Source organism: Pygoscelis adeliae, unplaced genomic scaffold (genome assembly GCF_000699105.1).
Source record: "Pygoscelis adeliae isolate BGI_AS28 unplaced genomic scaffold, ASM69910v1 Scaffold402, whole genome shotgun sequence".
Classification (NCBI taxonomy): domain Eukaryota; kingdom Metazoa; phylum Chordata; class Aves; order Sphenisciformes; family Spheniscidae; genus Pygoscelis; species Pygoscelis adeliae.
In genome coordinates, this window is record NW_008824411.1 from 6,256,040 (window position 1) to 6,279,090 (window position 23,051).

Here is a 23,051-nt window from a genome sequence, read left to right on the forward strand (position 1 = left end):
CCTGTAGTTGCCTTCGCAGACCCCTACGCAGCACCCCTGCCCAGTGCCCATAATTAAAACAAAGTGCAAATTGGAAGTCAGACCTCAGTCAAGCCCTGGGAATGAGGGCTTGCTTCCTAGATGGCTCAAAGCAAATGCTCATGGTACTTTCTTACAGCAGGGGAGCAAGGCAAGAGAAACTCGGGAGGATGTTTGCTTTCGTCTGCAACCTAAATCCCAGGCTCTGCCCTTTCCCCTGACAAGTGCCTAGGAGAAAAAAACGGAAGTGGATTTTTTTTTTGAGTGCATAGCAAAACGGCTAATTTAAAACAATTATGCAACAGCTAATTAAAATCATCTCTGCGTCCTAGAAAGGCGACTGGCCAGGTACTCAGCATGAAGCGTTTGGCTTTACAGAGCAGCATCTTGTTAAAGCCCTTCATCCTGTGCCGGCGGCGGCTGGACCCATCCCGCGCCTGCCTGCGGAGAGCGGCTGATGGCCTTCCCGGCGTCAGCCGAGTGAGTCCTCCCTCTCCTCCCGGCCGGCTCGGCACCGCGACGTACCTGAGGCACCGGCTGTGCTTTATGAAGTCTAAAATTTTCAACTGGTTGTGTCTTTCCATGCAAACTCATTAGACACTATTTACACCCGCTGCAGCTGTGCAGAGAGAGGTTTTGAACTCTGGCATTCTACAGTAGGCTTTGTTTCTCATTTACATTTGCATATTAAAGTGTTTGCCTGAAATAGGCTATTGAAATTAATTCAGGATTAATTGGTGTCTTTATCTCATTAGGACAATCTAATTTAAGGATGATGAAATTGTTTAGCCTCCCGTTTGCATAATTAGATTGCTTTGAATTGCTGTCATTATTGTGCTCTTTAGCATCATCTGTAGGCCTCAAACAGACAAGAGTTTCAACCTCATAAAGACCAATCATGTGTTACAGCAGAGAGCTGTTAACCCCTTTTAACCCAAACTCCCTCCCAACACGCTGCCACACAAAGGAGCAGACGCTCCACGCCACAGCAGGGACGCGGAGGTCTCTGCACCCCGTGTAACGGGGCGTCCCCTCCTTCCCTGTACACACTCGGGGCGGTGAGGTGCAACCCCAGGAGCTGCTGGCGGGCAGCCCTGTTTCGCCTGGCCTTCCTATGGGAAGGGCAGCGGCTCTCCTGGATGGTGGTGAAACCCTTCACAGTCAGATGGGGCTCAGCGGCCAGCGCATGGGCTGCTCCTCCTGGGAGGCTGAGCAGAGCCACAAGCGCTTGCTCTCCCTCTCACATCACTGGAAAGGGCTGGTGGGAACGTGCCCAAGGACTGTCTGATCCCATCCCTCCTGCATGGCCTTGGGAAAATACCTTGGGCTGGTGGCCAAGACCTCCAGGGACAGCTGGGCTTCCCCTCCCTTGGAGCTGGGGCTGCAAGGGATGCTTGTGGTCACGGGCACCGTGGTGTTTTGTCCCCTCCAAGGACTTACCAAGCTCCGTCTCCTTCTTCTCCAGTTTGGAGGCTATTTCTGAACCTCCGAGTGAGAAGCAACCCCTGAAGATGTCCTGGCCAACATTTAGCCCTCAGGTCTGGTACCAACACACTCGTTCTGCTACAAATAGTTCTTCTCTCCCCTCTGTGCTTACCTGGATGCTAAAAGGAGAGAGGAGACCTGCTCATCCCTGTGCAATAGGAGCATGTATATGAGGAAGTACCACCAGTGCCCCCATGGGCCAGGGAATAGCGAAGAAAAAGAGAAGTAGCTGTAAGGCCAGACCTCCACACTGGATCATCTTTAAGCCTAGACTCACCCTGCGATGCAGGGGCTGACCTGATGCTGCAAAGGAGTGGACGGAGCCATGCCAGCCCCATGCAGGGCTCAGCCTCGCAGCCAGGGCAGCAGGGACCACCAGCAGTGGAAGGAGGAGAACACGCCGAGAAAGCACTCACAGGACGGTTGTGCCCAGGCGCTGTAATCACCGTGTGGATTCCCTGATGCTTAGTGCATGCCCCAAAACATCACCCAGTGAGCATACACCAAGGGACACGAGGATGTAGGTTGAAACAGTAGCATGAGCAGAGGACATTGGCTGAAAGCTGCAGCCATCCTGAGGACTCTCACAGCCCACAAGGGACACATTCCCCACAAGCAGCCCTTCACCTGCTTTTCAGTGCAAACTTCCCCAGCCCCAGCTCCCTGCCCACCCAGAGGACTTGGGCACCTCAGAGCCATGGGGACACATGGGCTGGAGCCACCCGGAAACAGGCATCCCAAGTCAACACTGGCTCCTGGCAGAGGGTACTGGTTCAGCAACCTGAGCTAAGACCTCGCTTCCCCATGGGTCTCTCCATTAAAAACCAGCCTGTTCAGCCACACAAACAATCCAAAACATGCATCTCAGAAGTATTTTTACATGATAAAGCATCACACAGCATCGTAAGCAGCTTCCCTGCTAGCAAGGAGGACCATGGCCTTGTGCATTCCCCTCCTGTACCAGGCCAAACTATCTTTCCAGATGGCTGCCAGAAGCCAATAGCCACCAAAGCGCCTGAATCCGGCCCTGGAGATGCTCCCCGGGCACCGAGAGCAGGAAGGGGGTCGAGATGGCAGCTCTGCGGTTGCTCCTGGGGATGCTCTCCGTCTGTCCTGGCCCAGCTCGAGGCGAGAGACCTGCTTCTCATTAGCGGGTGGCTGACTCCGGAGGTGGGGGCTGTGCCAGGCAGGCTGCTTCGCCAGTCGCTTCACGTATCCTAACATCTGGTTGTGTCTCATCACAGTGCAAATTTATGACCCTGGAAACAACATGTTGATGATGCACTGGGAAGAGGAGCTGGAGCTGTAATCCTGTGTCCAGAGCAGGGACAAGGGGAATCGCCACCCGAGGACTTTGGTGAGGGGGAAGAGGTGAGGAAGGACAGACCTGTGCCTCCCTGCGTGATGGGGGTGACCCACGGGGGTGGGGGTGGAGCTCCCAATGATGCAGCACAGCAACGTTTTTCACTCTAAATCTCTCTCCTCTGGGAAAAACTGCAAATTCAGCAACAGCCAACTTTGCACAACTTCATCTCACTGAATTGCCAACTTCCAAACCAGCCAACAAACAGGAAACCTTCAAGAAAATAAATGAAAGATTTAATTTGAATGCTTTGAAAAGGAACATTTCCATTTGCAGTGACTGGCCAGTTACACTTTCCATTTTGTGGTTAAAATTATACAGACATTTAAAATGATTTGAAATGGAAATGACAGATTGCATTTCAGGTCCTCTAAAGGGAATTTTGTTTGCCTAGGATAAGTAAATGTTTCATTATTTTTTCCAGAGATCAGATATATCAGTTGAACCAGAACAGAGCAGGACTTGCGAAGTCTTGTTTGCAGGTTCACACCCGAGGTGTTTTAAGTTTTCAGTTTAGCCCAAACAAGTGTTTTCAGTTATGTTGCTTTGTTGGAGCTGCAGTGGAAAAGAAAGAAAGAAATCCAGCTCTTGCCATCACAGTTAGGCAACCAAAGAAGAAAAAAAAAACTCTAAGAGTCAGTGCAAGAGAAAGGTTTTAGTGTGGAAGAGCTACGTAAAGCTTGCCTGAACCTTTCAGTTCTGCAGACTATTTTTTAGACCCTTCGTACTGCTATCAGGCCTTTTAATATATTAGAGAGGACAATCCCTGTATGATGCCACATACACATATATATCAGCATAGGTGTACCTAGCGCAAGGCAGAACAGGGAACAGGAGAAGACATGGTCACCAAAAGCTAGGATGCTATTCAAGAGAGATGGGGTGAAGTTTCTTCCCTTGGATGTCCAACAGCTCCACAGCACGAGGGCCAGCTGGGAAGCAATGAGCAGGAGAGGAGCAGCCGAGGGTCACACTGGACCACGGGCAAAGGAGATTCAAACTGGTGCAAAAAAGGCCACTGATCCTCAAACAAGACCAAGCACAACTGGAGCAAGCCTGGAGGAGAGAGGTGAGGATGTCTGGAGGTCTGGGAAACACAACAAACACGGAGGGGAGACATGATACAAACACACCTTCGAGTACACCAAAGGTTTTCCTTCGCATTGTCAGTGGTGGATGCATAGAAGTCATAGCCCAAACAACCTCTGGGAAAGCTGAGATCTCAGGAAAAGCTGCTGGTGGTGGGCACCATCAGGCAGAACGCAGCAGCCTGGGCATACAGCCTGGAGCATCCACAAGCACAGCAGACACCCCAGCAGCAGCACCAATTTACCTACCGTAGCCTTCCAGTGTGGCCCATTTGTGAACCCATGTGGCTTTACGGTGGACACACAGGTCCTGGGTAGAGAAACCTGAGCAGAGCAGCCCAGCTCTGGATGGTTTCGCAGCCCACGGTGTGGACAACTATGGAAAACACTGGCACAGATCACCAGCAGCCTGACTTACCTTCAGCCAGGTACCCTGGCAGAGAGGTCTTAAGCAAGGACATTGAAATCACTAGCAAACGGATCTTCCCCCGTTCCCTCCAGAGCTGGCGGTCTCCAGAGAACGGCTTTTCTTCCTCTGAGTGTTTCCAAAGCCTGCAAGGATAGAAGTGAACAAAGGGTCTAAAAACCAAGAGACACTGTGGGAATCAGGGTGGATTTGCAGTGGCTCGTGATACATTATATTGTTATCACTACAAAATCACGTAGTCCCCCCTGGAAGCCCCCCAGACTTGCTATTTCCTTCCGCTCAGAAGTACTAGTGAGACCAGATGGTTATGTTGCATCCCATTTCAGTAGAGAAGGTGCTAGGAAGATCTGCTGAAGGGAATAGAGATGAACCTTCCCCAGAGAACAAAAATGGTTAAGCTACCCGGAGGCACACAGGCAACCTCCAGCTCCCATGCACCGACCGAGCCGGCCACAGGCAGAGGAGCTACAACCCTTACTGCCGGCTGCTCAGACAGCGAGGTCTGTCTAGTAGCAAGGATGACCCCCATATCAAAAGGGCAAGCGTGCCACTGTCATCTGCTGGAGCGCTGCGATCATGACAGCAACAGCAGAAAGCACAGCGCTTGCGAGAAGTCACGCAAAGTGTCCAGGAGCCTTTGACCAAAGACCTACAAGAGTTTTAAATACTCTTTGGTGGAGATGCAAAATGCTTTCAGGAAACCTAAGCTGGTTAAGGGATAGTGTAAATGTGCTGGTATGAAGTAGCCAGCTTTCAGCTGCGAATCAAGTCATGACCAGCCATCTGCGAGCAGTAGCCACGAACAAAAATGAGGACCTGTGAGGGAGAGTCCACGCAGGGATTTTGGTGTGTGGCTCACAGCCCAATAACAGTCCCACACAAACCCCAGCTGTGGAGAGGGACCTCCCAGCATCCTGGCTCCAGGCACACCACTGGATGAGGAGCACAACGCCATGTATTTGGAGGGACGACACCATCCCTTGGCTCAGCCAGAGCCTGCCTCAGGGGGCTAGCAGGGGCCAGATGCAGATTTACAGCTACCCAACCTCTGTCAAGGCCATGTGCTTCAGCCTGTGTGGTTCAGCTCTTCTTCCCAGAAGGACTTTGTTAGCAGAGTTCAACAACAGATCTTTATGTTTGCTTGTAGGCTGCTTTTTAGGAAAAAAAAAAAAAAGAAATAAAAAAAGAAAACCCCAGTATTACAGTGTTTGAGGTTAAGTAAAACATTTTCTTCAGTCTTGAGAGTTTGAAAGAAAAATGCAAAAAAAACAATTTCAAAATAAAAAGTCTTTTCATATTAGAAAAATTAGACAGTCCCCTTGAGCAATGTCAAAACAAAATCTTAGGACTTTTTCTAGATTCACACACACATGCACATATATCGTATATATACATTCACCAATACATACACAGCTGCACGCTGCTTTTACCCCATGGGAAGGTACACAGCGAAACCCAACCAAATTATGAGATCTCCTGGGTCCTCCCACCCCACATGGGGGGAAATGTGCTCCCACACCCCACTTGGGTCTCATCAGTGCAAGGGAGAGGGTCTGGAAATGGCAGTCCTGGCCACGGCAGCGTGATTTGCACCATCAGCCAGAGCGGAGGGCAACCGAATCCCAGCCTGGGACCCCCAGGCTCTCTCCTGCCAGAATAAGGAGGTGCCCGGCCGGGAGCCGCATCCACCCTCCCGGCTCAGACACGTGCCCATGGACCACAAACCCATCGATCCTTTCCCAACCACAGCCAGCACCCGGGCACGTGCCCCCAGGAGGGTCCCCAGGCCCTCACAGCTCTCAGGGCCAGGGGGTGAGCACACCGAGCCACAGCTCCGGCGTTTGGTCAACAACTCCTGACCCATACAGGTTATTGGTCTCATAATCACGCAGCCTCGGTTTCCAAGTGCCAATCAGGCCTCTTCTTTGATCAGCGTTATAATCAGATACAGCACTCCAGCATGGATTATTAAGTTTTAACAGTTGACACATCATTTCTGATACCATAATCTGGCAGCACTTTACAATAAGTGACAGGTCCTCACTAATTCCTTTTGTATTCACTGTAGCAACGTTAATCATGAGTGATGAACTTTGCGTATTCATATGGATGTAATAGGCAGTTCCCAAGGACTGAGACTGTAATTTAGCTTTAACCTAATGGGCACTGATTGTAACAATAAGTAATTATGCCAGCTAAATGCAGTGTTGATGGCAATTGATGACAGCAGCGAAAGCCACGACACCATTTTGGAACTAAGCTTGGAATAGTCATTTGTAAAGCCGTAATGGCCAAGACGAGGAACAATGTGTCCTCTCCTGTGTATCCTATCATCCAGCTACCTTCAGCCTGGCGAGGACAGTCCCAGCCATGACAAACACCCTGTCAGCTCCCTGTTTTACTGTCTGGCAGCTAATTTCAGGGTAGCCAAAAATCCAGCCCGCTAGATGGATGGGGCCGGTGGTGCCCTGAAGCTCGGGTAGAAGGAGAGAGGCATCTCATCTTAAATGAGATGTTGGGATCAATTCCCTGGACCACCTTGAGGTCCTTTGGGCAAGTCACATTGGGTGACACCTGCCCAACATCTGGTAGTGTCACCTGTCCACAGGGCAACGCTTGCTGCTCCCCACGGCTGCAGACCCTGGCTCTGTACCCAGCTGGCAAAGTGGGAACAGGCTGCAGAAGACTGGAGACCACTGCTGAGCTCAGAGACAGCTAAATTCAGCAGATGAACAATTAGGAAAACGCAGGCCTGAGAAGTGTGCTTGATAACCTAAAACACGGCATAAGTACGTCCATAGAAAGATGCTCTTCTATTACCCAGACGAGCTGGTGTGACCTCTTTTTTGGTTAGAGAGGAAAATGAGGATGGGATATTTTTAAGCCAGAATATTTGGATTTGAATTGCTTTCTTTAGAAAGGGGGAGCATGGCAAAGTCATAATAATAATCTTGTTAATGACGGTAATAAGACTGTAAGTGCTGGTGTCATCTTGAAAAAATGATTTGTGCTGCCAATAAGAATCCTGTTTCATTGTAATCATTAATGTGGTCAAAAATGCTTGGAAAACACAAACACAAAGTCGTTATAATGAGGTAGAAAGGACGTCTTCAAGGAAAGAGTTCTGGGGGGATCCCACAAGATGATGTCCCTGCCCCCACCAGACTGTGAGGAAGAAGCCGCCTCCCTTGACATTAGCAGGACCTTTGGGGAGCCAGCAGCAAGCACCTTTTTCAAAAATACACAGCAGAATGACTCAGGTGCTCTAGTTACTATTTTAATTAATTTCCTAAATTTGGAGCTTTTTTTTTTTGGTTGTGGGTAGATGAGTGAATTTAAGAGAGTTTGGATAAATGCCTCCTGGTGCTCTGTTAAGCTTGTTGCAGTCTTTTCTAACCGGTCCTTAGCATGGCTACTGCCAAGAGGTGAGCAGTGGGCAGGTAGCTGCCTGCAGACCTTGCTTACCCTATGCATGGGAGCAGGCAGGGCAAGAACAGGGCAATGCTGGACTTGAGACTATTGCGTGATGCTTTTGGCACCATGGCTATGTAAATCAAGAGTAAGATGGGTCCCTCCTAACCCCTGAAAGGTCACAGGGCTGCCAGCTTTCCCATTTGATATAACTATTTGTAATATCTCAGTTTTGGTTTAGAGGTCCTGGCCATGATTCCTAGTAAATGGGGAGACCTAGCCGGAGCTCAAGCTATGCAGAAAGCAGCTTTCTTTAGTAAGCCACTCCTGTCCAGGGTAGCCTGGCTGTCACCACCGCAGCTGTGATGAAAGCAGGGGTCTCAGTCACTCTCCTTTGCATCTGTCCATCTGCTCCCTTGGTCCCTATTCCTCTTCCCTGGGGTGATCATCCATACACGATGACAGAGCCCAGAGGGGGAAGGCTCCTGGGGAAGCTTGAAAGCACAGGTGATACAGTCAGGTCTTGTGATTGTGCCTTAAAAGCTTAAAATCTACCTGGCAGAAAACAGCAGGGCAGTGCTGTGCTTGCAGAGGCACGCACAAGGCGGGGAGCTGAGCCCTGGCATCCTTAGCCCTAGGGAGAGGCAGCCCAGCAGCACTTCCACTTGCTCAGGGAGTGGGAGCAGAGCTATGAGGGCAGAAGCCAAGTTTTTCAGCAGAGCAGATGCATCAGCAGGGTTTTGGTAGCCTCCCGGGACCCCAAGAGCTCCAAGGTTTGCACTTTTAAATGGGCCATTTGTTGGATTTCAGTCCCAGAGGTTGCCTTGCAGAAGGGGGATGTTGGCGAGAACTGCGCTCCAGATGACGGGAGGCCTTGCGGAAGGGCAGGTCCCGCTGGTGGGGAAACCACTGGGGAAGGCATCAGGGCCGGGCAGCAGCAGTGGCACCACAGGGCACCGAGGAGAAACCACGTAAGACCTCACGGTGATCCTAAACCACTGACATCCATCACTCACCCCAGGATTAACCGCGTGTCAGCCCACAGCGCTTGCCATGGAGAACGGTGGCAGCATAGCAAAAAGCATGGGCAGACAAAGCAAGAAACACACTCTATGCTTTCTCTTGATGACCAGGTTCAAAGCCAAAAATAGCTGCTTAAGTCTCTGATTGCAAAAGATTGGGTAAAATACCCAAGACGAAGCTATTATTGCTGAAAATGCAGTAGGGATGTGCAGCTACAGGCAAAAATGTCTCCCAGTAATTGCAGATATGCTGTCAGGGGGACGCGTTGCTCTTGGTGCTGTGCAACCAGCTGATCTGGAGCAAGCAGCAGCAGCCCCCGTGAATGCAAGGAAGGCATCACATGCTGCCTCCAAGGAAGTGGGAAGATGAGAAGGGGGTGCTGCTACCAGCCAATCAGTGTGCCGACAATGAAGAAGACAACATTTCCCACCTCGCTGGCCAGCCCCAACACCGAAAAGGTCTTTCATCGCTATTGCAGTCACTACTGAAATACACTGCCCACACACAGCCACTGAGACAGGGAGGCGAGAGGAGCTGGGGAAAATACACGAAGGACCCTTGAAAATGACGAAGCTGGAGAAAATCAGAGGAGCAACAGCTACAGGGGGAATGATGAGGAGAGGTGGACTCCAGCGGTGACATGAGGACTGGCACACCAGCATTTGCAGTGTTGCTCCCGTTGCCATCATCTGCATCAAACGTACACTCTCTGCAGCAACTCCTTTCTTACTCCAAACTCACTTAGCTGGGATGTAGGTGCCCCTTCCCAAATTAAAGCAAGACCAGACCAGACTCTGTAGGAATCACAGGCTGCTGGCAGCAGCTCATGCGTGCTGTTCCTGCAGGGATCGAGGGGACCCCTCAGCACATGCAGAGCAGCAGCATCATGCCCAGTCCTGCTGCCGGAGCACCGGCTGGCAGCAGCATTTGCAGCCACCTCGGCTAGGTGTCAGCCATGCCTGCAGCGGGCAGATTTACAAGTGCATTTAAGCATCTCTAAAAGTGCATGCCAGCCCCCTCTGAGATGATACGTGCAGCCCGAAGCTTCTGAAAACACCCCTGGGGTTGTTTTTCCTGCACCCTTGGGCATTGCCAATTTACCACCTTACCCCAACTGAGAACTGGTGTCTGTGATTGCAGAGCATGCCCACTGCCAGCAGAAATCAACACCTGGCAGGTCTGTCTCCATCTGAAAGGTCTCAGCGCCTGAGCGCTTCCTCGGATGGCTGCAAAGGCACTCGCTGCCTCCACCACGGCCTTGGCAGGCAATGCTGGTGGAGGGGGGACCCAATTACTGCTCATCACTGCCCCGGCACGGTCCAGGCATCAGGCCGATGTCAGAGCAAACCGTGACACAGCCAACACGATGCCCGGCACTGCGGTGGGAGCAGGGGAGCGCGGGGTGATTGGCAGCCTGCGGCAAGTGGTACCGAAAGCACGAGCCCTCTGCAATTAGCGGTGCTGCAGAGTTTCCCCCCTCCCCATGCAAGGAAGAAGATGAGACAGCAGCTTCTCGCCCAGGGATGCATCCTGGGTGGTGCTGAGCACCGGGCAGGATTCATGCCCCAGCCATGCTCCAGATGAGCAGCTGCCACGTGGGGAGCAGACAGCACGGCTGTTCCCAGGGAGGTGGGCAGTAAATCCCAACTGGCAGCAGCCTTGGAGGCCAGCACTAATGACACCGGCTTGTCACAAGCTGCACTGTCCCCCCTGCAGCAGATGTGACAGCCCCAAAGTAACCAGGTACCTCCTATGTCCCTGCTTCCTCTCACACAAAAGTGACAAGAGGGACAGGTAATAAAAGTCCAGGCCAAATCCTTGACAGAGATCTGATGACTTGAGCCGGCTCAGGATGCTCATCCCTCCCTGCCAGCTTTGTTCCCAATAAATAGCCACCCCAGCGGGAAGGGCGGCCAGCCGGAGCATGCTGCATAACCCCAAATGCTGGCAAGACAGCCCAACACCACCTCCTCACTTCCCTTCAGCTGGCCCACGGGCTCCCTCTCCTGCGTGCTGAGAGGGGAAACTGAGGCACGGCTCAGCATCCCCTCCCAGCTACCCCCAGCTACCCTCCATGCCATGGAGGCAGCAAAACTGCAACCATGGACTTCCGGAGGGCGGACTTCGGCCTGTTCAGGACGCTGGTTGAGAGAGTCCCTTGGGAGACAGTCCTGAAGGGCAAAGGGGTCCAGGAAGGCTGGACGATCTTCAAGAAGGAAGTCTTAAAGGCGCAGGAGCAGGCTGTCCCTGTACGCTGTAAGAAGAACAGGTGGGGAAGATGCTCAGCCTTGCTGAACGGGGAGCTTTTGCTGGGACTCAGGAAAAAAAGGAGAGTTTACCGCTTGTGGAAGAAGGGGCAGGCGACTCAAGAAGAGTACAGGGATCTCGTTAGGTCGTGCAGAGAGGAAATGAGAAAGGCAAAAGCCCAGCTAGAACGCAACCTGGCCGCTGTCGTTAAAGACAACAAAAAAAGTTTTTACAAATACATTAATGACAAGAAGAGAGCCAAGGAGAATCTCCATCCTTTATTGGATGCGGGGGGGAACATTGTCACCGAGAATGAGGAAAAGGCTGAGGTACTTAATGCCTTCTTTGCCTCAGTCTTTAGCAGGCAGACCAGTTATCCTCAGGGTACTCGGCCCCCTGAGCTGGAAGACAGGGATGGCGAGCAGGATGAACCCCCCATAACCCAAGAGGAAGCGGTCAACAACCTGCTACATCATCTGGATGCTCACAAGTCTATGGGGCCGGATGGGATCCACCCGAGAGTGCTGAGAGAGCTGGCGGAGGAGCTAGCCAAGCCGCTCTCCATCATCTATCAGCAGTCCTGGTTAACGGGGGAGGTCCCGGACGACTGGAGGCTGGCCAATGTGACACCCATCTACAAGAAGGGCCGGAAGGAGGATCCAGGGAACTACAGGCCTGTCAGCCTGACCTCGGTGCCGGGGAAGATTATGGAGCAGTTCATCTTGAGAGCGCTCACAAGGCAGGTGCGGGACAACCAGGGCATCAGGCCCAGCCAGCATGGGTTCATGGAAGGCAGGTCCTGCTTGACCAACCTGATCTCCTTCTATGACCAGGTGACCCGCCTAGTGGACGAGGGAAAGGCTGTGGATGTGGTCTACCTGTTCTTCAGTAAGGCCTTTGACACCGTCTCCCACAGCATTCTCCTGGAGAAGCTGGCGGCTCACGGCTTAGACAGGCGTACTCTGCGCTGGGTCAAAAACTGGCTGGATGGCCGGGCCCAGAGAGTTGTGGTGAACGGAGTTAAATCCAGTTGGCGGCCGGTCACGAGCGGTGTTCCCCAGGGCTCAGTTTTGGGGCCAGTTCTGTTTAATATCTTTATCAATGATCTGGATGAGGGGATTGAGTGCTCCCTCAGTAAGTTTGCAGACGACACCAAGTTGGGCGGGAGTGTTGATCTGCTCGAGGGTAGGAAGGCTCTGCAGAGGGACCTGGACAGGCTGGATCGATGGGCCAAGGCCAACTGTATGAGAGTCAACAAGGCCAAGTGCCGGGTCCTGCACTTCGGCCACAACAACCCCATGCAGCGCTACAGGCTTGGGGAAGAGTGGCTGGAAAGCTGCCTGGCAGAAAAGGACCTGGGGGTGTTGGTTGACAGCCGGCTGAACATGAGCCGACAGTGTGCCCAGGTGGCCCAGAAGGCCAACGGCATCCTGGCCTGTATCAGAAATAGTGTGGCCAGCAGGAGCAGGGAAGTGATCGTGCCCCTGTACTCGGCACTGGTGCGGCCGCACCTCGAATCCTGTGTTCAGTTTTGGGCCCCTCACTACAAGAAGGACGTTGAGATGTTGGAACGTGTCCAGAGAAGGGCAACGAGGCTGGTGAGGGGTCTGGAGAACAAGTCTTATGAGGAGCGGCTGAGGGAGCTGGGGTTGTTTAGCCTGGAGAAAAGGAGGCTGAGGGGAGACCTCATCGCTCCCTACAACTACCTGAAAGGAGGTTGTCGCGAGGTGGGTGTCGGTCTCTTCTCCCAAGTAACTGGCGAAAGGACGAGAGGAAATGGCCTCAAGTTGTGCCAGGGGAGGTTTAGATTGGATATTAGGAAAAATTTCTTTACTGAAAGAGTGGTTAAGTATTGGAACAGGCTGCCCAGGGAAGTGGTTGAGTCACCATTCCTGGAGGTATTTAAAAGACGTGTAGATGCGGCGCTTAGGGACATGGTTTAGTGGGCATGGTGGTGTTGGGTTGACGGTTGGACTCGATGATCTCGGAGGTCTCTTCCAACCTTAATGATTCTATGATTCTATGATCTCTGCAGCCATGCTCCTGGGCAGGTACAGGGAACCATCCTGGGAGCACTGACACAGCCCAATGCACTGGGGGAGGCAGTGAAAGCCCCACTTAGACATCTCCAATGGCATCTGCTGGCCACCCAGAGGTCTTCTTCCCAGGTGGTTTTCAACCAGCTAAAGCCAAACCTTTCTCTCACCACGAGCTCTCCTTGCTGACTGCAAACCCCTCAATTATTCCATAGCCCAAATTATACCCTAGAAAGCAGAACTGTGGTGGTAACAACAAAATAGGAAAGCAGGAATAGCATCAAGTTGCTAGTGGCTTGGACAGGGCCACTCAAGCAGCTCTGCCTGCACCCCACCGGCCGCTGCATGGCAGCTGGTGCATGGGGACAGGCGAAGGATGGGCAATAGCACCGAGGCCAGCAGCAGTGAAGGGTCCTTGCTGCTCCCCACTACCGAACCCTGCCCACCACCAGCTTCATGCCACCACCATGATGTTGATCGCCCCTGTGCCCCAGCTGTACCACCTCTGCTCACGAGGCTCGGTCTACATGTGCGCCAAGATCTGGGGAGTGCTCCAGCATCTTTCTTCCTGATTTGGGTGGATCTGGGAAGCCACTGACCCATGACTTGAACTGATCCTCCCTTTTCCCATAGGACAAACCTCCCCTTCTACTGCTCAAGCACCTGTAAACTCTGGTTAGTTTGCAGCAGCTAACCCTTCTGCACCTTGCATTCACATCTGCTCTCTCATTACTGATCTGAATTCCTCTTTCACATCAAATTGGAGCAGTGGGCACAATTTTAGGCTAGCTCTAGGCTCTCCCATCCCTCTTTCATTCTGTGTCTGTTCCAGCTTCCTTCCTGGGAAAGCTCTGAGGATTTCTGTTCTCCAACAAGTCTGTACCAAACCATCATTTGGTACCAGGATGAGAGAGATGGATTTCCATCATGGCATTGCATTGTTTCCAGTTCTGTCACAAGCCCTGTGATAAGATATATCAGGAGATATATCTTATGGTCAAGGAAAGACTGCCTACTGAAAATTCAGCCTCTACAAGGCGCATGAAAGGAAACAGAGGGTCAGAAGCATTTGGGGGCTGAGAAAATTCCCCTACCAGGCAAGAGCTGCACCCCTGTGGGTCACAGGAGGTGTTAGCTGTTGCTGCTGCCTAAGTCCCCGCTGTGCTGTGGATAAATAAAGTACTTTAATCTCCAGGGCTGGAATTCACACAAAAAGCTGGAAGTTAGAGCGAGCTCAAAGGAAAAGCTTGTTGTTCTCACATAAAACCTCCTTCTCCCCACTTTTGCTTCCCCACAGGACGTCTCCCAGCTGACAAACCTCTGGCCCAGTGCAGACCCTGCTGAGATGACACCAGGTTTCCAGCAAGGGGGATGCTCTTCTAGGGCAGGGCAAGCAGCTGAAGTGCCGTCAGGAGAGACAAAGGCACCTGGCAAACTTTGAGAAATGCCTCTCATTATTTACAGAATGACACAGGAAAACTTCAGACTGAAACAAGAAAGGCAATTAGTTTCCTGTACGGAAACAAAGAGACATCTGTGCCAAGTATGCTAACATATACACAAGGGGCAGGTATACAGTACATGAGGAATTTCTTCCAGCTGCAAATCCACCCCCAAATTCTCAAGTCAATCTTGAGTACTACGACGCTCAGCAATCCTCTTAAAAGTGTCCAGATGCTTTAATAACTTAATTCTAATCTTCTCAGACACCATTTTCCATTTAACTGCTGAAGCACTGGAATAAGACAGAAGGGTCAGGACTGAAGACTTGCAGTGGGGAATAGCAGGCCTGTTTTGGAAGTCCAAGAAGCCCAGTCCAGTTATGCCAGTCCCAAAGTAGTCATGGATTTTGCAAGATGCAGCATGCATCACCTGGACTTAGAGATCGTAAGCAGGTTTACATGCTCCAAAATGCACAAACTGCATGCTCTCCCACCTGCACTGCTGGCTTTCAGCCCCAGTGGGGCTGGACTCAAGGTTGGACCTTGCAAATAGGAAGAGCTGAACTGCACTGGTGGATTGGGCTGTTGGGCACGTAGCTCAGGTTGGGTCAGATGTATCCAGACCCCACCAATGACAGCTTGGGTTTGTGCTAAAAATGCTAAAAAAGCTTGAGGTCTCATTCTCCAGAGAAGCTTGATTAAGGCAACCTCTTCCCAGGGGGCTGGAGGTTCCAGTGGGTGAGATTTGCACCAGGAGGCTCGGGCAGCACTGGAGCAGGTTGCCAATGCTGCATCCTTGGAGGGCTGCAACATTCAGCTGGACCAAGCCATGGCCAACCTGATGTAGCGCTGAGGACAGTCCCACTTCCAAGGAGAGTTTGTGCTGGAGACCTTCAGGAATCCTTTTCAAACAACATTTCAATGAGTCTAAGTCTGGCCTTAAAAGTGGCTCACCTCCATGCTGCACTGGGCAAACCTGATCCAGCCTTGCTGCACATCACCTCCTACCCCCAGATACCCCCAGCCCCCGCTTCTGACAGATTCCTCCAGACTTTCCATCTCAGCCAGCTTTTTTTTAGACAACATTTTATCAAGATTGTTTTAAACAAGCAAGGAAATTTTGGTGACACTTTAATACATAAAGTGCTCCTTATTTTCTCTATGCCAAAGAGCAGTGCTTTCTAACACACTTTCTGAGTTAACATCAGGTGTTAAACAGACTCACGCATTGTTTTAGCAGGAACCCACGTTTTATAATAGGCTTTCTATCTAACAGCTTGATATAGCCTCTTCCATTAAGCATTTATTGCTAATGCATTGTAAAGTGTAACATGCTATAGACGCTATTAAAGAATGAAGCTGCCATGTACTCACCTCTTAATAATGAAACACTTATGAACGGGAACGTTAGGTTAAAGAGTTGTGAATTAAGTTTAATCTCAAAGAGATCATCTAGCACTCTGCCAGTATATTGCGGCGCACTGTCAGCAGGAGGGCTGGGACCCAAGTCCCCTGGGAAAGTGCTCCTTGACTTTGCTTTGGAGAAGACCTTGGTGAAAATGCTCCCCAAGCAAGAGTTTGGCGAAATACCACTGGACTGTTGGATATCCAGAAGAGCTAGTTTGAGCTCTTCCTCAGAGGGACTCCCAGATAGCCACATGCCCTGGTTATTGACTTTCTAATAATTCAATATAAAACCCAATCATTAGAAACCCTTTTACATGAGATACATCTCCGCCTGAGCATTATCATAATTTTTTTCCTTACTATTCAATAAAAAAACCATTAACCTTTTAAAAAAATGGAGCAAACCCCCTTCCCCTGGCAAGTAGCAGGTTTTTTTACACAAACTTTGCCTAGATAAGTGAGCCCTGGGTACAAGGAGCAATGACCTGATACTACGGGGTTCAGCCACAAAGGCAAGTGGCGTCAAGACTGTTCCTTTGGAAAGAGAAACTATCTCAGTCTCTTCCCTCCTGCTGGTCTCACCTTCCCAGGGATCTATTTATACACATGCTGCTGCACAGCAAGTCTTGCCTTTGTTCCTTTTCTCTGTTTATGAGTTGCTGAAAAAGCAAGCCCCACGTCTCCAAAACCATTGCCCTGCAAACCCTACAGCAGGATCTTGGATTGGCATGAGGCAGGAGAGGGACTTTTGGTTGGTGCAAGAGATTCACCTTTTTCACACACACCTGACCCCTGGCATTCAGTGGCAATGATGGGACACCCAACTCCCATGTGTGTCCTTGAGGATTTATATTTATTGGGGTGGTACTGACCTTAGGCTGGGTTGGGAGATGGTGTATTCAGAGAGCTTGTTCTGCAAGACTCAGCTAGGGATAACTCAGTTTCCATGGGGAAAGGATGAGGAAGACTCTGGTCTTCAGTGGCACTTGCTCTAACCTGCCAAGCTCATGCCTGCTGGGTTTTTGCCCCACATCTTGAAATTAAAAACCACTGGCTTTTTCCAATGACAGAGCTAAGTGACAAACCCAAGACCTCAGTGACATCTCTAGGATGAGCCAAATGGCAAGGCATTTTGAATGGTCTGGGTTTTGGTACCAAATTCAAGATGCTTTTAAGAAAAAGCACTCTGGGTGCCTGGAACTCCCCCCAAAAACCCCTCAGGTTCCTGAAAAGTTTTCTATGTGGTGAGGAAGCCCAGGCCTGTGCCCGTTTGCTCTCCCTCCACATTAGCAGTGGTTGTCTTGGTGGGAGTTCAACATGAAAACACCCACATAGTACGTAGGGAGAGCTTCAGCACATGGCAACAACAGTTGTGTCAGGCTTCCACCTGCCCAGCCAGCCCTCGTGCACCCAAGATGTGCCACCTTAGGACAACCTGCATCTTGGGAGGGAAGAGCAATGAGGAGCATTCCGTGTGGCTTCCATATAGCCACAACAGCAGCACTAAGACACAGCAGCACAGGCTTCAGGGGCAAAACACGTACCTTGAGGGGTTGGTGTGGTTTCTAGTTGTGTCCCCTGATGCTGCTGGGACACCCAAGGGCTCACACGCAGGGACGGCCACAGCTCATGAGGGAGATCCCAACTGGGGTCCTCCACCTCTCTGGGAGCTGCTCACACCCACGCTCACACCCACGCTCACAAAGCCTCTCCTGGGCCCAGCAGCAACAGGGGCAATTCAGTTACACACATGTCCAGCTGACACGGTTAAGTGGGGCACCTAAATTTACACAGACAGACACACACTTGGGAGAGATGGAGAGGAGGAACCCTCTTATCACCTGAAAATCTCTTCACAGTCTGCAAATATTTAAAAGAGACCTCCACATCCAACTGCTCCTTGTCCTACAAGTTAGATAAAAAAAACCCAGAGGTTCCCCCTCACACCCCTCCTTTCCTTAGGTGATGCATTTTCTAAACTTCTTCCAAGTTTTTGCAAATGATGAGGGAAAAAGTTCAGCTCAGGCTGACATACCAGTGCCCTCAACACTCACGGGGGGAGCTCAGAGAGCCTCACTCCTTTTGGCTCCCTTGACCCCACATGGGCACAGAGGACCCCACGAAATCTCCCCAGACATAGCTTCCTGAGCCCAGATAGGTGCCGGGTCTTGGTGAGCGCACCACGGTGTTGCCTTCCTCCCCCCCACGACAATCGCCTTTCTTTTCGGTGCCCGTGGTTCCCTTTGTGTTTATGATAACAGAGGGATGCTTTATTGCATTTCGCCCGGCCCGCTGCCATGGCAACCGGCAGTTGCTGTGCGCTGTAAAAATAACCCTCCTTCTTTGATAGATTTCACTTGAGTGAAAATAACCCTTAAAAATAGGTTGAAATTTCCATACTAACTCTTCCAGGAGGTTCAAGGGAGGCGAGGATGAATTGCAGGATCTGCTGATGGGATGCCTGGTGCCATCCCGGCACCCTCCAGCCTTGGCACTGAAATCTCACAGAGGAGCCCACGAGGATGCTTTATGGGAGCCACCACTAGCCAGTCCCCCTGGGTTATGGCGGTAATGACATGGGGAAAGGGCCATGCCCACCATCATTGATGTGGCCCATGGTGCAGTTTCTGCATGGCCATGTCAATGGATGGGCCAGCAGATGTGGTGGATCTCCAGGGCTTCTTGGTATATATTGCAAAGAGAAGAGTGTACCCGCAGTGCCTGCCACGGGGGCCTGATGGGGATAAAGCTCAGCTCTATCTTCTCAGCTCCTGTGCACCATGATCTCAAAAAAAGGCTTTTGCCTTCTCCAAGGCTCAGCGACCCTTTGCTAGAAGCTGGTGCTCTCTGTCAGCACATAAGCATTTTATAGTTGGCCATCGCTGGGAAGTTTCGGCATGGGTTTTGGATTAATAAATCGAAGCACATGAACAGTCAGCATTGGATTTCTCCCCAAAATGAAGCTACTCTCATGCCTGGGAGACCTGAAATGGCCATCTCATCACAGGCCCCATGCCCAGACTCCCACAGGCAGCAATGCAGCGAGATTCATGGGCACGACATGTGCTGATGCTAGGAGAGGTTGAAGCCTTCTTTGCTTCAGATCATCTGTACTAGTCCCAGTCAGCAGAACAACATTCAGAGCATTGCTCTGGAGCAATGAGGGTGTTGCTCTCACGCCCGCTCTTGACTCATCCTCAGTCAGGACGGTCTTTTTTTCTTTTTTGGCTCATTTCTTTCCTTTTTGTTTTCCCAACCACTCAACTCCTCTTCCTCCAAATAAAAGCCGATTCACATTTTAGAGGTGGCCCCTGATTCCTCCCATGAGTTTAGGTGAGTCGAACCATAAGAAGTGGAGTAATGAGATTATGATTAAAAGCACACCTTGATAGTGGGGCATCCATCAAGCTGTCATAGAAATCGTATCTCGGAGGCTGCTCTCATCAATCTGACCTTTCAATTATTACCCAGAGTTCATGACTCTAAGTGTATATAATTCCTACCTCAAATCTGAGAATACACGCCTTTGTTTTTTTGGCTTGCCTTGTGCATGGCTGTGCGAGGTCTCCTTCACCAGAGCATCCATCAGTGATGCTTCGCAATGCAAATTAACTTAAAATAGCTCTCTCACCCAAAAGATTGGGAACAAGATCAAGACGCCACCAGGGCACCAGAAAAAGGCTGTTTGAAATCTTTATTAATGTCTTTTTGGCTTCTTCCCGGCTTTTTTCAAAGCCAGTGACCGCTAAGGCTAACTCCAGTAGTGCTCACAGCCCACATCCTTCTTTGGCTCATGTCCCCATGGAGAGGCAAGACTGCTCCAGCCATGCCACAGCACATCCCCAACAACAGGGAAGGCCCCTCCAATCCAGTCAAGACAAGCTTACCCAGGCATCAGTACAGATGAGATTTTCTGCCCAAACACCACTGAAAAAGCTCCTTTTTGTGAGCTACACCCCCACCAACATGGTTTTCAGGAGCAGAATAGAGCCTAATTCAGCTTTTCATTAGCATCACTAGGAGAATTCCTCCACATTTCTCTAGGACCAGAGCATCACTTGCCTCCAACCAGCTCCATACCATCTGTACAGTTTTGGGGCTCTCAGGCTGAGATAAGACACAATTTGCTTGGTGCCAGCCTGGCACCTTGCTGGATCCAAGTGAGTTTCCATAGGGCACGGAGTTACCAAGCAATGAAATCCTGCCCGAATCTTATTTGTACCCTAACACATATAGGACATCAGACTGTGTCCGCAGAGACTGCCCAGTGCCTGGGAACGGAGCATCCTCTTGCTCCCTGCCGGCTCCACTAACAGAAGAACAAGAAAGAGCTGACTCTTCCTAGCACAGCAAGTTAGGAAGTTGTTCCTAGACTGAATAAAACAAATGAGGCCATTTGCTTTATATTTTTCTTCCAAAGGAACCATGTATTTTTATAAGAGTAAACTTCCCTGCTATCTAGTGACTTTTCACAAACGAAAAACCACAACAGATACATTGCAGGAGAAAAGAAATCCCTGGTTGGTAGAGAAATGCCAGAGGAAATAGAAATGCCTTGATTTGGGATCTTTGACAAATCCAGCCCTGAAGACATTTTGCTGGTATTTGTATTATTGTAGGGTCTGCACAGCCTCTGATCACAGCTTTCTTCTACGAATAAGTACTGAATGGAAGATCTTTTGCAAAAATCTCTGCACTGCTCAGATGGCTGAAATTGTGGGAATTTCCGTAACAAAAGCCTCGAAAACAACCCCAGAGACTTTTAGTGTGACCCTCAATTCTGCAGCAAAGGTGTTCAGGTGAGGCCAGGCGAGACCAGAAGAGATTCTGTGAGTCAAAGACACTCTCAAAAGAAGGAGCAGCTTTCAGAAGCGACCCCGAGGCTGACAGGACATAAGGACATTTATCTGCCAACACCTGCTAATCCATGCAGCCTTTTGCAATGAAGCTGAAGGTGGACCGAATACCTGCTCCCCCGCCATAGGACAAACCTCCCTCCATCGCAACCCTGCCCAGCTAACATCACTGCAGACTCATTTCTAAGCCACTGTCATTATTGGCAAACAAGACGCCTTCTCCAGGGAGAAAACACTTAGCAATATTTCAGGCACAATTCTGCTTTAAAAGCCTTACTTAACAAAAGATTAAAGGTAAAGATTAAAGTAATGATTAAAGTAAAGATTAAAGTACTGCATCTCCAGTGCCCAGCGCAGTGGTGGGTGAGGACAGTTGTCTTCAACTTCAAGACAAGCATGGGACAAGAATGTATCAGCCATGCAGCCATCATGGTCTCTTTTTTGATGCAACCTATTTCACCAGTCCCATATTCTGCACTGCAGAGCTCTGAGCACTATCCCACCAATTCCGATTTAAATCCCTTCATAGCATGGATTTCCCAAAAGCCACCCAAGAAATTTCATCTAGCTGAGGGACCAGATGCCTCTGCATCATGCTGCTCAGTGCGAGCCTTGAGAGGCTGAGACCAGCACTCACGGTCCAGCTCCTTGTGTCTTGCAAACCTCAGCCCCTTCAGGACTGGTTCCATCTTGCCTCTGGAAGTCCAGTGCAGATTCCTCTCTGTCCAAGGAACAGGTCATATAACCACACACCACCACTGTCCTTTCTCTCCTATCTAGTAGTCACATAAAACAAGCAGTCTGGAGGCCACTAAACCTGCATTGCAGCCACAGGTTGCTTCCTTGCAGCCTGGCCTCCCCACATCTCTCATGCCAGAAGAATTGTGAAGGTCCTGGATGACGGCACCAGCTGGAACACCTCCTCCACCCAACGGAGATGAAACCTCCAAAAGCTCTACTTCCATTTTCCCATTCTCTCTCTGCTGTTTCCCAGGCCAAACCTTCACTCTCAGGAATCAAGTCTCTGCTGTCTTAGAGAAAGCCATTTCATGTACATCTTCATAACATCCCAAAAGAAAGAGGCTAATTACAGTTATCACATCTAGCTGCTATATGAAACGAGCTGATGGGCTCATGCATGCATCTGAGCAGGCAGCATCCACCTCATCCAACACAAAACTTGTCACTGGCAAAAGGCAGCCCCTTTGGCAGTGGCTGGGTGGGGAGGAGAGGACACAAGCTGTGCTTTTACCGAGAGGAAAGTTCCCTCTTTCACAGGAGCAAAGGGGCAGGCGCGCTCTCATTTCACCTCCGTGCAACCAAAACGATGCTTAATGCCTCCCATAAGGTGGTAACCACAGTTGAGCTATGCTGTGCAGGAAGGCTCTAATCCTGTGCTAATTTATTTTATCAAATTAAAAAGACGAGCATCCATGGAACACCAGAGACCTCCTGTTCTCAGGGTCCCAGCAGAAAGCTGCATGATCCCTTTGTAAAGAGGGTTGGGAGGTTGTTGTTTTTCTTCTTTTTTGCCAAGAATATAAAATTAATAAAACAGGATTAAGGGAGATATGGTTTTAACTGATTCCTTAATCCCAGAGAATAATTAATGAGAGCAATGCACCACTTGGCTCAACTCTCCCCACATTTGAATAATAAATAGCATCCACCAAAAAAAAAAATGAGGAAAAGGGAGCAAGAAGAAGGTTGAGCTGAAAATTCTTAATACAAAGAGCTTTTGCCATATGTATGTGTGCATCGCTTTCTGGTCTCGGATCCAGAAAATACAGAATGGAAAAAAGCAGAGGCCAGTTCTGGCCACACACAGATGTGTTAAACTAAGCCAAGATTTACAGGAATCTCCACACGTTTAAGAAACAAAATACCACTAAAAGTCTAGATAAATTGCCCATGTTAGGCCCTTATGCTAACATCAGCTAAGACTGACTTGGGTACTGTGATACCAAAGCAAGGGGCTATCCTCAGCCAGAGCCACTCGCTCTTAATATGCCAATCTACATAAATACATAACTTGAACTCCTGCAACACTCATCCTCATGTTCCCAACCACACTATGTGCCAAAGACAGGTCTGGTCTACTACAGAAGCAGCTCTGTAAAGATGCTACAGATGGGATTTAGGCCGCTGAACTTGAGCCATCTAATAGTTGTTTAAGTATATGCTTATCTGTAGGGTCTTCTAGTCAATGGAGTATCTGGGGTCCTCCAACTTAGGCACCTATTTTATG